Source organism: Equus caballus, chromosome 17, assembly GCF_041296265.1.
Source record: "Equus caballus isolate H_3958 breed thoroughbred chromosome 17, TB-T2T, whole genome shotgun sequence".
Taxonomy (NCBI): domain Eukaryota; kingdom Metazoa; phylum Chordata; class Mammalia; order Perissodactyla; family Equidae; genus Equus; species Equus caballus.
The window spans coordinates 70,009,301-70,021,957 of NC_091700.1; the positions used below are offsets into that span (position 1 = coordinate 70,009,301).

The 12,657-nt window shown below is 34.7% G+C and overlaps 2 long non-coding RNA genes across 4 annotated transcripts in view; one reads left to right on the top strand and one right to left on the bottom strand.

Annotated features, from left to right (window-relative positions):
- LOC138918539 (uncharacterized) overlaps window positions 1-12,657 on the bottom strand; it is a 312,832-nt gene that overhangs the window by 50,666 nt on the left and 249,509 nt on the right. The window lies entirely within an intron of this gene.
- The window catches only part of LOC138918540 (uncharacterized), a 61,564-nt gene continuing 59,554 nt past the window's right edge, over window positions 10,648-12,657 (top strand). For all 3 annotated transcript variants that reach the window (XR_011428016.1, XR_011428018.1, XR_011428017.1), the window contains exon 1: window positions 10,648-10,762. This is a non-coding gene — a long non-coding RNA (uncharacterized lncRNA). The remainder of the gene's footprint in view (window positions 10,763-12,657) is intronic.

The following is a 12,657-nucleotide window of genomic DNA, read 5'->3' on the forward strand; positions in this document are numbered from 1 at the left end:
AGGCAGCTCTGTAAGCAAATAGTCTGAATCTTAATGAAATCAGGATGAGATTAATGAAAATTTAAAAGCCAGGCTAATGAAGATAAGCAGAAATTATGAAACAAATAGTTAATATTTGTTAATCCTTTTCCCCCACTTACTTTGTGTTGGCTTACTGGGAAATTTAACATTGTATAAGAGCCATATACAGATGTCTTATATCTTTCATCTTAGGTTTTAGAAAATCTGGAAAGGAACCACAAATGCCAAGAAGCAAAAGGGGAAACAAAAGTAAATATAAATGGGCAACCACATTAATTTGAGAAAATTTGGGCAAGAGCCAGTGCATCAACAGTGATTTTCAGAACCAAGTGTTCTACAAACAGAAAGAATTTAGGCATCAAAATCCAATTTCAGCAATCCATCTTGTGCAAACCAAAGGAAACTGAGTGCAAGGCAGTTTGTAATAAGGTTGTCTGTCATTGCTGATAACATTTTTGTATTCAGACCAGGTTCATAGGTAAAATCATGCCAAGTATCATCTTTCAGGATGGAGTTGTTAAAGGATAGAGCTGTAAAGTCAACGCACTCACCACAATAAAAATTCTACCTATTTAAATGTTAAGAAATAACATTTTTAGATGTGAATTTTAGTTCCCAAATTTAAAAATCCAATCAGAAAATGGTTGCAATAAAAGAATTTGAGCCTATGATTATCTATATTCAGACACCAAATGCTACCAGCAGAGCAAGCCAACCCTCAAGTTTCAGTCTCTTGGTGGTCAATAACAATATTCATGGCTAAAATTGATTGTGGGGTGAACCACATATATCCCTGAGAGGGCCAACAAGACTATTTCAGCATTGCCGTGATCTGCATATATTTTAATCTCATAGTTATAATCTACAAAACCAAGACTTATACTGCTATCTGAAATTTTAAAACTATACATATACTTTATCTCAAGACAGGAATCCTAAAATTCTATCTGATTTATTTAAATTTGGAAAAACAAAATTTTTAGCTGTGAATATTAGTTTCCATATTCTGAGATCAGCATTTTAATGATTTCTTACATAAGAAATAATGTATCCACTACAGAAAATTAGAATATATGTGCATAAGTAAAAGAATAAAAATGAATTGCAAGTGATACGCAGTGAGAACAAGTCAAGGATGTCTGTTGTCTCTGTCTTTATGTATTATATTTCCGGTCCTAGCCAGTCTGGCTAGAAGTCAAGAAAAAGAAAAAGCATTCCAATTGGAAAGAAACAAGTAAAGTTTTCTTTGTTCATAGATGAAATAATTTTGTACATAGTAAATTCTGAGGAATCTACAAAATAAGGTATCAGAATCAGTAAGTGGATATAACAGAGTCAGAAGATACAAGGTAAATGTAAAAAATCAACCACATTTCTAACAACTCCAACAACAATGTTTATGTTCCAATAAACAATTGGAAAATAAAGAAATTTAAATGCCATTTACAATAGTATTAAAAAATGAAATACTGAGAATAATCTTAAAACACAAGTGTATGACTTTGACACTGAAAAAACAAAACATTGTTGAGAAAATAAATGAAGACCTAAGTATATGGAGAAATATACCACATCCATGGAATGACTGATTCCAAGTTAAGATATGAACTCCCCCCAAGTTGATCTATAGATTCAATGCAATTTCAATCAAAATGCCATAAGGTGTTTTTGGATTGACAAATTGATTCTAATGATCATGTGGAAATGGAAAGGACCTAAGATAGAAGAAACAATTTTTGATATGAAGAACAAAGTTTGAAGATGATTTTAACATTTGCTATACTAAGCTACAGCTGTCAAGACAGTGTGATAGTAGCATAAAAAGAGATATGTAAAAAAAGTGGAATAAAATAGAAAATCCAAATGTAGATCCACACACATATGCTCGGTTCAGAGTTTGTTGTTGCTGTTGTTGTTTGGTTTTCGTTTATTTTTTTTAACAAAGTCACCAAAGTAATTCAGGGAGAAAAAATTTGTTTTTTCAGCAAATGATACTGAAAAACTGGATATCAATGTGGAAAAAAAAGATGAGCTTTGACCCTTACTTCACATTGCATACAAAAATCAACTCCAAATGGATCATCAACCTAAATGTAAACTTTAAAACTATAAAACTTCTAGGAAAAAACGTAAGAGAAATCCTTTGGAAACTTGAGGGAGACAAAGATTTCATAAAGAGGACACACAAAAATAAACCATTTTTAAGGAAGTAATTAGCTGGACTTTAGAAAATTTTAAAACTTTTGCTCCTCAAAAACACCACTAAGAAAGTGGAAAAGCCAGGTCAAAGACTGGGAAAATTTTTTGCAATGCATTTATCCAATAAAGGACTTATGCCCAAAATACATATAGAACTCTTACAACCCAAAAAAGAAGATAACTGAACTAAAAACAACGTAATCAAAAGATTTCAACAGATGTTTCAGAAAAGAAGACATACGTATGGCTAATAAGTACATGGAAGTGTGCTCAGCATCTTTAGTCTTCAAGGACATGCTAATTAAAATAGCAATGAGATACTACTACAAGCCCGCTACAGTTGCTAACATTAAAAAGACTGATAGTGGGGCCGGCCCAGGGATGTAGTGGTTAAGTTCTGCGCACTCCACTTCGGCAGCCTGGGTTCACGGATTTGCATCCCAGGCACGGACAGACAACACTTGTCAGCCATACTCTGGTGGTGACCTACATACAAAATAGAGCAAGACTGGCACAGACATTAGCTCAGGGGTAATCTTCCTCAAGCAAAAAACCACGAGGAAGATAGGCAACAGATGTTTGCTCAAGGTGAACCTTCCTCATCAAAAAATAAAAAAGACTGATAGTACTAATTGTTGACATGAACGTAGAGCAACTGGAACTCTTATACATTGCTCGTGGAGTGTGAACTGGTACAGTCATATTGGAGAATGTTTTGACCCAGCAATTGCACTCTTAGGTATTTACCAAAGAGACCTAAAAATCTGTTTAAACAAAGCCTTGAAATAAATATTCAAAGAAGCTTTATTAATAACAACCAAAAGATGGAACAACTCAAATATCTATCAAAAGATGAAATGATAAACAAACTGAAGTATATCCATACAATGGGGTACTAGTTAGCAGTAAAAAAGAGTGGACTGCCGATACATGCAACAATGTAGCTAAATCTTGACATCATTATGCTAAGCAAAATAAACCAGAATCCAGGGAGTATATACTGAAGGAGTCCATCTACATAAAATTTTAGAATATTCAAAACCAACCCATAGAGACAGAAAACAAATTAGTGGTTGCCTGAGGGGAGGAGTTAGGAGCTTGTCTGCAAAGGAGCATGAGCAAACTTTTTGGGGTGAAGGAAATGCCATACATCTTTATTGTGTTGGTGGTTACATTGGTTTATACATTTGTCAAAACTTAAAAGTATAATAGAACTTCCAAACTGACAAGCGGATAAAAAAGAAAGAAAGAAAATTTTAGCAAGCCAACAAAAGTAGGGAAATAGAGGAAAAAAATGGTAAATATCAAATAAAAAGGTATAAAATTGAGTATATTACATGATCTGGCACATTTTTAAGGATCTTTCTGGCTTCTGTTTTGAGAAAAGACTGAAAAGGTAGAAGCAAGCTTTCTTCTATATATTCCTTCTACAAAGAGGAAGTCTTCCCTTGTTTTCTTGTCTAAAGTACCATGTGACACAAAGATATGATTGCAATACATATAAAAGTTTGTAAACAAACAAGTAAATTATTAGAATTAATGTGATAGTAGCAAGAGTTCTAGATATAAAAATCAATATACAAAATCTATTTTGTTTCCATATACTAATAAATAGTTGTAAAATATTTTTTAAATAGCATTTACAATAGCATCAAGATATCAAATACCTAGGAATCAATAAATTATAAAACATTATTGAGAGAAATTAAATAAAACCTAAATAAATGGAGGGCTATAATCATTTTCACAAAATGAATTCCACGAATTCATTTCATGAATGTTATAAAGGTGTCAGTTCTTCCAAAATTTGTCTATGGATTCAAATTTCTACAGTTTTTGGTGGAATTTGTCAATCTAAACTCCATAGTAAAGTGCAAAAGACCAAGAATAACCAAGATGAACAGCAAGGTGAGAGTGTTTACTCAACTAAATATACAGCTGCAGTAACTAAAACAGTGTGATATTGCCTCAAAGATAGACAAATAGACCAGTACAACTAATTAAAGAGTCCAGAAAGAAACTTACATATATCTGATGAGTTGATTTATGATAAAGATAACACTGCAGTGCACTAGGGGAAAAGAGAATCTTTCAATAAATGGTTCTAGGTCAATTGGATATCCAATTGGAAAATAGTGAAACTAGATTCCTACCCCATATCATATAGAAAAATCAGTTTGGGGTTGATTGGAGATCTAAATGTAAAATGCCAAACAAAGTTCCTAGATGAACATGTTTGCATATATCCTTAGGACCTTGAAGTAGTTTCAACTCAATATAAAAAGACCTAATGATAAAGAAAGAGATTGATAAGATTACAATAAGATTATTAACCCCCACTGAAAGATCACAATGCAAAAAAGTAAATAGGCAAGTTACAGGAGTGAAGAAGATATTTGCAACACTTACAACCAACAAAGGGCTTATTCTCGACGAAAGAGCTGACACAAATCATCCTTGAAGAGATAGCCCTATAGACTCGAATAGACATTTCACAAAAGAAGATGACCAAATGGCCAAGAAAGTTACAAAAATTGTCCAACTTCAATGATAGTCAAGGAAATGCAAGCTTAGATCATAGATCAATATCACTATAAACCCACCAGAATGACAGAAATTAAAAAGACTGATGATACTATTGTGATAATTCACTAACCTGTGTGTTTATGATTTGTATGTATAGTGTCCTTTACAACAAAAGCTACAACTAATGGAAAAATAAATAGGGGGGATCAACATTAGAAAGTTGCTTAAGAAAGCAAGTAAGAATATTGTAATGAATGTGTAAATTCTCAAACAACGCTAATAAAAAGTATTTTTAAATTTTGAGGAAAATTTAGTTAAGCCAACATTAATTTATTAATTTAATGCAATTTCAATCAGAATCCTAATTTGGATGATTCTTTTGTTGTTTTGAGGGTAGATGGGTAAAATTGTTTTAATATCTAATTCATAGATAAAAGAAGTGTCTGTGATAGAAAAGAAGATTATGAACAAAAAAAAAAATTAGTAAGGAGAATATGTACCTTACGAGATATTTAAATTTACTATAAAGTCATTGTAATCTCTGGCACTGACACAGAGACAGACAAATACATTTGGGGAACAAAATCAAGAGTCCAGAAATAAATCCACAAAAGTGACAATTTCATTCAGTGGGAAAGAATTAGTTTATTAATAAATGATCCTGGCATAATTGGCTAACTGTCTGGAAGAAAACAAGCTACATCATCTACTACAGACCGTATGTCAAAATGAATTCCAGATGGATAAAATTTAAATGCAAAAATATTTTCGAAGTTTTTAAAAATTAGGAAATTAAGATATTTTCACAAACTTGAGATAGGCAAATCTTCCTGTGCAAAACATAATTGTCTGAAGTCATAAATAAAAGAAAATAGACATATTTTGACTTCATAAAATTAAAATACATGGCAAATCCACTATAAATAAAGTCAAAATAAAAATGATTAGGAAAACGTTTGCAGTTCATGTGACAAAGGGCAACTACATCTAACAAGAATAAAGAATGTCTATAATTTGGGGAAAAAAATGAAAGAAAAATGGACAAAAGCTATAAACAGACAATTCATAGAAAATGAAACTCAATTAGACAATAAACGTGAAAAGATGCTTAGTTTCCCTAGTATCTGGAGAAGTAGAAACTAAAGCACAATTAAAGTGGCATTTTTCACCCATATCAGCAAAAATAAGATTTACGGCATTTGGTGCTGATGAAGATATGGGGAAATGGGCACTACCGTATTTTATTGCTGGAACCACGAGTTGCTCAAGCTCTTCATAGTAAGCTAAAGTCAAGTGGTCCAGCAAGTGCTGTAAACATTCAAAATATACATATCTTTTGACCAAGAGAAAATCGATCCTACAGAAACAAAAGCACCAATGCACGATGAGGAATACAAGGACGGTCGTTGCAACAATTTTTGTCAAGATAAAAAAAAGAAAAAGAAAAATTCCTGGAAATGAATGTCGTCAATACAGAAATAGTGAAATAGATTTGGAATATCCATTCTCTAGAGTGGCTCTTGAAAAAGAAAACAAAGGAAAGAGGAAATGGGGAATTGCTAATCAATGGGTATTAAGTTGCAGTAACGCAAGATGAGTAAGTTCTGGAGTTCTGCTATCCAACATTGTGCCTGTAGTTAACAATGCTGCATTGTACAGTACTGTTAAAAGGGTAGATCTCATATTGTGTTCTTACCACAATTAAATAAAATTTTGAATTAAGAAAAGAAAAGAAAGGAAAGGAAAGGAAAAGACTCAGTATCTGTTCATTTACAGGGATATCCAAGATGTCTTCTTAATTTGCATGTGAGTTAGTATAGTATGATAATTTTTTTGTAAAAGAGCAAATGAGATCCTATATATGTATATACATTTGTATGAGCACTGAGAGAGTCATGGAATTTTAACATCCACATGCATGTTAGTTTGGAACACCTAGGAATAGAGGGAATGAGGAAAAATGATCTTTTTAATGCATGTTTGCATTGTTTCACCAATTTCAATGAGCACAAATTTCTGTAATTACAAATATTACTAAACACTTTTTCTAGAATACTTGTTGGCTGATTGAAAATGGACATTTGACCGTGTTGACCTCACTCCTTCTAATATAAACTCTTTCCCTTAACTTCTCTAGCATTCTTCTTTCCTTTTCCCCTCTTTCTATTCCATCTCTATCTCCCTTGCTAGCAACTTTTCCTCACTTATTCTTGGAAAAAATGATTTCTGCTAATTCCTTCTCGTAGCCATTCCTTTTCCATGTGTTTATGGTCTCTAATTTACTTACGCACTTTTCGTGGTACCAAATTCCCCTACAAATTCAGAGGAATGTAGGGAACAGATATGGAAATCGAAAAATTAAAATAGGATGAGATAATCTCCTAATGTAACATACATTGACTTCCTAGAGGAAAGTGTGGGGGACTAGAATTGGCCATCCCAAGATATGTCTCTTTGGCCTGAGGAATATTTTGGGCTGGTTACTTTTAAAAACTGCAGACAGGAAAGAAACTCTGAAAAGTAGAATTTACTTACCCTTTGTTAAGAGACATTTACATTTGTAAAGGAAATCTCCATCTGTAAAGGTGTCTCCCTCTCTGTACCAGGAAGGAGGGATGACCTTATCTCTAGAAACTCTTATCAATGTGGAAGGCAAGGACTCAAGTCTGCATAATAACCTGACTCTTGTTTTACTGTACTTGTATGGTAATCTCCCATAACTAACTCCCTCCACCCCCAGCATCCTCCTTTGTCTTTAGCTGAAGATTATATTTAAGGTGGTAGCTTCAGCCATTTTGGTGAGTTGCTCAGGTTGCCTGAGCCTTCCCATGTATACATGATATAAAGCTTTGTTTAATTTTCTCCTGTTATTCTGTCTCCTGTTATTCTGTGAATTTAATTCATTCTCTGGCCAGAAGAACCCAGGGTGGATAGAAGAAATGTCTTCCTCCCCTATAGAAGCATGCAGAAGCACATTCTGAAATACCAAAAAGTAGCATGGGGCTGAGCCGTTGGAGCAGAATCCTGCAGAAAGATGAGTGGCTTTGCCAGATGAACAAAGAGGAGGGCTGGCATTCCTGACATTGCAAACAGAGGTTGTATGTTGCCATTCACATGAATGACACATGAATTATAACCACATGAATTATAGAAGATTACCTATTGGACTAAAATTGTGCTAAAAATAAATATCCTTTTCTGAAAAATGTAGAGAAGTAAAGATGTTGCCTAGCTAGTAGAAATGATCAACAAAAAGTATTAATTTGGAATTCAAATTCAGGAGGAGAAACAAGATCATAAATGTTCCCCTATTAGTCTCCTCTAAGTTTCTGGCATTTATATTTTCACCCTTTTACAAGACAAGTGCAGTCCCTAACCTCACAGAGTCATGTAGGTATGACGAGGGTAAAAACAAAGGGAGCACAGGGTGCTGTGGTCATGCACTCACTCATCATCCTTTTTTAAATTAATTAACCAATTATAAAGTGTTTTCTATATATTAATGATTCTCATGATTTGTTTGGGGTAGTTTTTCTTTAAGATTAGTTGGTTGTTTTTCTTTAAGGAGAAATTGAAGATGTTTAAACTAAGGAGTGGAGGGAAAAGAGGCATTGAAAGATGACTGCTACTTGCAACTGCACTATTGAAACAAAAGCCCGGGAAGAATGTGGGTAGAACTCTACTGATTTCTCCTCTTCCCATCACACCACAGAGGACCACTGCTACAGGGACAGGAACCAAAGAAAGGGGGGAATGGGTTAGAATCAGGTAAACAAGCCTCTTCTGCTCTTTGCCAGGTCATCCTTTAATACACAGAAATACATTCACACAATTTACTCAGAAAATTTGTATGTATCAGAATTATAGACCTATAGAGAGGTTAACTGGAAGCCATCTTAGAAATGCCTATCTCAGCTCTTTCCTTTTATAGATTAGACCAGAGCGGAGCAGTTAAATAAGATGCTCAAGATCTCACAGTTACTAAGTAATCTTTCCTCTCCCTATTCTACCTCCCTAAGACAAGTCCTTAGAATAAGCAGAAAGCAAATATTTCTTGAATTTCTGCAAGGATGAATTAAGATTTTTCTGAAAAGTTGTACAGTAGGAATGCTACTTTAAATACACAAAGGAAATTTGCTATTAAAAGAAACTCTGAAATGAATTATTTTTAATGCAAATAAGTATCCTTTCATCAATATTAGGTTTGGATTTTCATACTACTATATTTTTCTGAAAGAAGGAAGTATCTACATTACATTCTTAAATTGTAACAATGAAAAAATCAATGCTTTTGTCAGAATAGCTAGAGAAATCACTGCCATGGTCTTATCAACTCTATCATTAGAGAATTACTGAGAAATGTATAATGTTTCTATTCCACTAAATAATGTGCCCATGTGTTTTTACCAATAAAGGAAAATCTTGAGATCGTCCAATTAGAATAAGACCATCGTATTTAACTGAATTCAACTCCTCCTGGAAGGTCTCTTAATTCTAACTTGTCTTTTACTTCTCTGCCTCCTGTAGACCCTTTTTTTTCCTGGGATTTTAATTTTTTTGTTACACTTTTTTGTCAGCTGTGGGGCATCACATGTTTCTAAACACTTGGCATTTATGTCTGAAAAATTGCTGTATAAATACTTTGGGACTTTCCTTTACAGCCCTTGTCAACCTTTTCTAATCACATTTCAATCTTCAGTGATTATATTTCCAAGCTAACCTTAAATAAAAGAAGAATATTTAGTTATGGTCTAAGAGAAAGCATGAAAAGACTTTGTAAAGGAAAGCGAGTGAAAGCATGCCATATTTTGGAAAAGGATATGAAATATTGTGGCATATTCTCTTCCTCCTTATCTTTGTCCAAGGTCTTGGTTTTCCTTTCAGTGGTTATAGTTCAACTTCAGCAACACCCTCACACCACTGCAACATTTTATTTCAACAAATACTTCAGTGTGAGTCTCTTGCAGGCACTGGAACATCACAGGCAAATGGGACATGGCCCATCCCCTAGGAGCACAAAGTTCCTTATGAGAGAGATGGTCCAGTTACTATATTATGAGGGGTTAGTGCTGTGTGATAGAGGTATTATCATGGGATGGTAACTTTTAAATTGCTCTTAAAATGAATATATAGAGTAAAGTATATGAATCATGTATAGAGGAGAAATTAGAATCCAAGAAGGAAGATAATTTGCACAGAAAAACTTACCTAGAAGACTCTTTGACCGTGGCTTTCTTTGGCCATTGAAAGACAGACTATTCTTGAATTAGGTCTTCCCTCCTTGAACATCTAAGAAGTTTAAATCCTCTTTCAAATTCCAACCTACTTCTATCCCTTCCATAGGTCAGGTTCAGTCCACTTTATGTGAAGGCTCTTTGAGATATATACACATATACAAAATCTACGTCCCCAACTTTATTCGCCCATTCCAAGCCCTCTTCTCCCTGGCTGTTTCTACCACAGGGCTTCTCCAGTTCTTACAGACTATAATTCCTCGCTGTCATCTCTAAATATCCATCTGGTGTCTAGAATTCACTTTAAAGTCTGGAAATAGAATCAGTCACTGCTTTGAGGGAGCTCCAAAACACCTTCCGCTCCCCACCTCACCCCCGACTGCCCACAAACAGTAACTAACGTTAGCACAAACAAGACATCAGCAAGAAATCATGAACTCAGGGATATGAAACCTGACAAAAAATAGAGATGAAAAAGATAGTAAAAGAGCTGAAGCCTATCAAGACAGAGCAGATACAAGATTTTAAATAGAATAGCAAAGTCTGACGGGATAGATTTCCACAGGGTTCTCCAAGGTCAGCAAGCTGATTGCTTCCTTTCTCCTGATTTGAGGTTGTTGTCAAAGTTTTGTTTTGTTATGCTTCAATAGCTTTTTCCCACATCTTGATCCCCCAAAAGAAAAACAGTAGTTTTCTCATCATCCAGATGCCGCATTTAGCCACTTCAACCCACAGTTAGAGCACCAAGAATTCTGTCTGGAGAACTGAGTGGGGAGAACAAGGTAAGAGCTATGGTTCCCTCTAGGTTCAATCAGTCCCAATCTTGCCAGCAGGCATTTGAGAAGAGGAGGTTTTCAAGCCTCACAATACTTTGAAGAAATCCCTGCAGCTTCAAAGGAATGTCAATGGGAACCTTCTCTCAGCATCTTTTCTAGCTTCTCTGTGATCTTAATCTCCCCAGCTGAAGCTCTGAGGTAGAATCTGCCATCTACAGGCTTCCTATTTCAGCTTGACCCAAGAACACACACTACCTGGGTTCTTTCTGTGGAAGAAGCTGTTGGATCTTTGTCGGGTTACCTCATGCCTTCTTTGAAACTATAAACATCTTTGGGCAAGGAATTTCTTGTTTTCTAAGCAAGGGTTTAGGATGAGGTACCATCTAAGGAGAAGTTCTCCAGACCTGTTTCTCACACAAGATATAGTGTTTTCAAACATCATCTGGTCTATTCTCTTGTAATATGCTTCCCAACCGAAACTTTAGTAATTATTCATCATGATAATATTTCTTGTGTAAACTTATGCCATGAACATATTAACTCATAAATATTAAATAATAAATGTAAAAAGATAAAATTATTCAGTATTTCCTCAGAAAACCTTAACTTCTTGAATAATTTCAACATATTCAACTCAAAAAAGTTTAGTCCTATGCAGTTCAGACAAAATACAGACTAGTGTTGCTCCAAAAGTTTATTGTAAATTATTTAGGATTCAGTGAATTTCTTCATAGAGATAATGATATAAATGATGCTTAGATGATGGAACTAATCTTCATTAGCACATTTGATTCCATTTGACACATGGTACCATTTTTATTGTAGTAAACCTCCATGTGTTCTCAAGAATCCCAGAACACATCGTCTGCTTCACCAAACCTCCTCACTCTTACATATCCTTCCTTGTCCCACCTCTAGGACTGCAGAAAGAGGGAGAAGAAAACTAACATTTATTTATCAACTACTAAATAAGTGCCAAGATGGGGCAGTATGTTAAGTCATACTTAATTCCCTACCAACAAGACATTTGAAAATCCAGTCATTAAAAGTCTACCACAGCCTGTAATTATATAATCATATGTTAATGCTGCAGTCTTTTGAGTTATTTCATACAGAGAGCATTTCTCTATGTACCAGGGGACAAAGCTTGGTGATAGATGTAAAGATAAATAAGACAGTGTTTCTACTCTACTAAGATGGTGGAGCTTACTGAAGAATGGGCAAGGCAAACACTTAGGCAGGCAATGCCTTACAGCAATACTGCATTTTCATAAACAGCAGGGGTCTGATAATACTGACCCAGAGGCTTGGAGGCAGAGCCAGCTGTGCAAAACAATTTTGGTAAGTGTTAACCCTAGGATTTTAACACATTATGTAACCTAACTTTCACCATTGTCGTGAGGTTTTGTGAGAGAACATAAGGAAACTATGACTTGCAGTGTCCTGTGTGAAGTAAGAACTTTAAAAAATGCTGGCTCTCATTCCTTCCCTACCCGCTATCTAATGTCATATGTGGAATTTTAAAACATTTTTTAAAAAGATGAAATTCCAGATTTCTGAACCAGAGAAGAAAATGTCCAAAGCTAGGAGTATAATTGCCACTCCGTTGGGCAGCCTACACATAATTGTATCTTACTGGTATCTTACTTCTTCCACTGTAAACAGTTTCCCCTAACCAAAGAACTGTGGGAAAGTGGGTCATCTATACAGAATGGATCTTTCATTATCACTTAACACTGACCACAACTGGCCTTGGAGTGGAATCAACACACAATTGCAAAGGATGAATTGCTGCAAAAGGACACATTTCAAAGCTGATCCCGTATCATTATTTACAAGTCACCTTCTATTATTTTCCTTTATTTTCTTGTTTAGTAACTGTCCCTTTGTTCAGAATGACC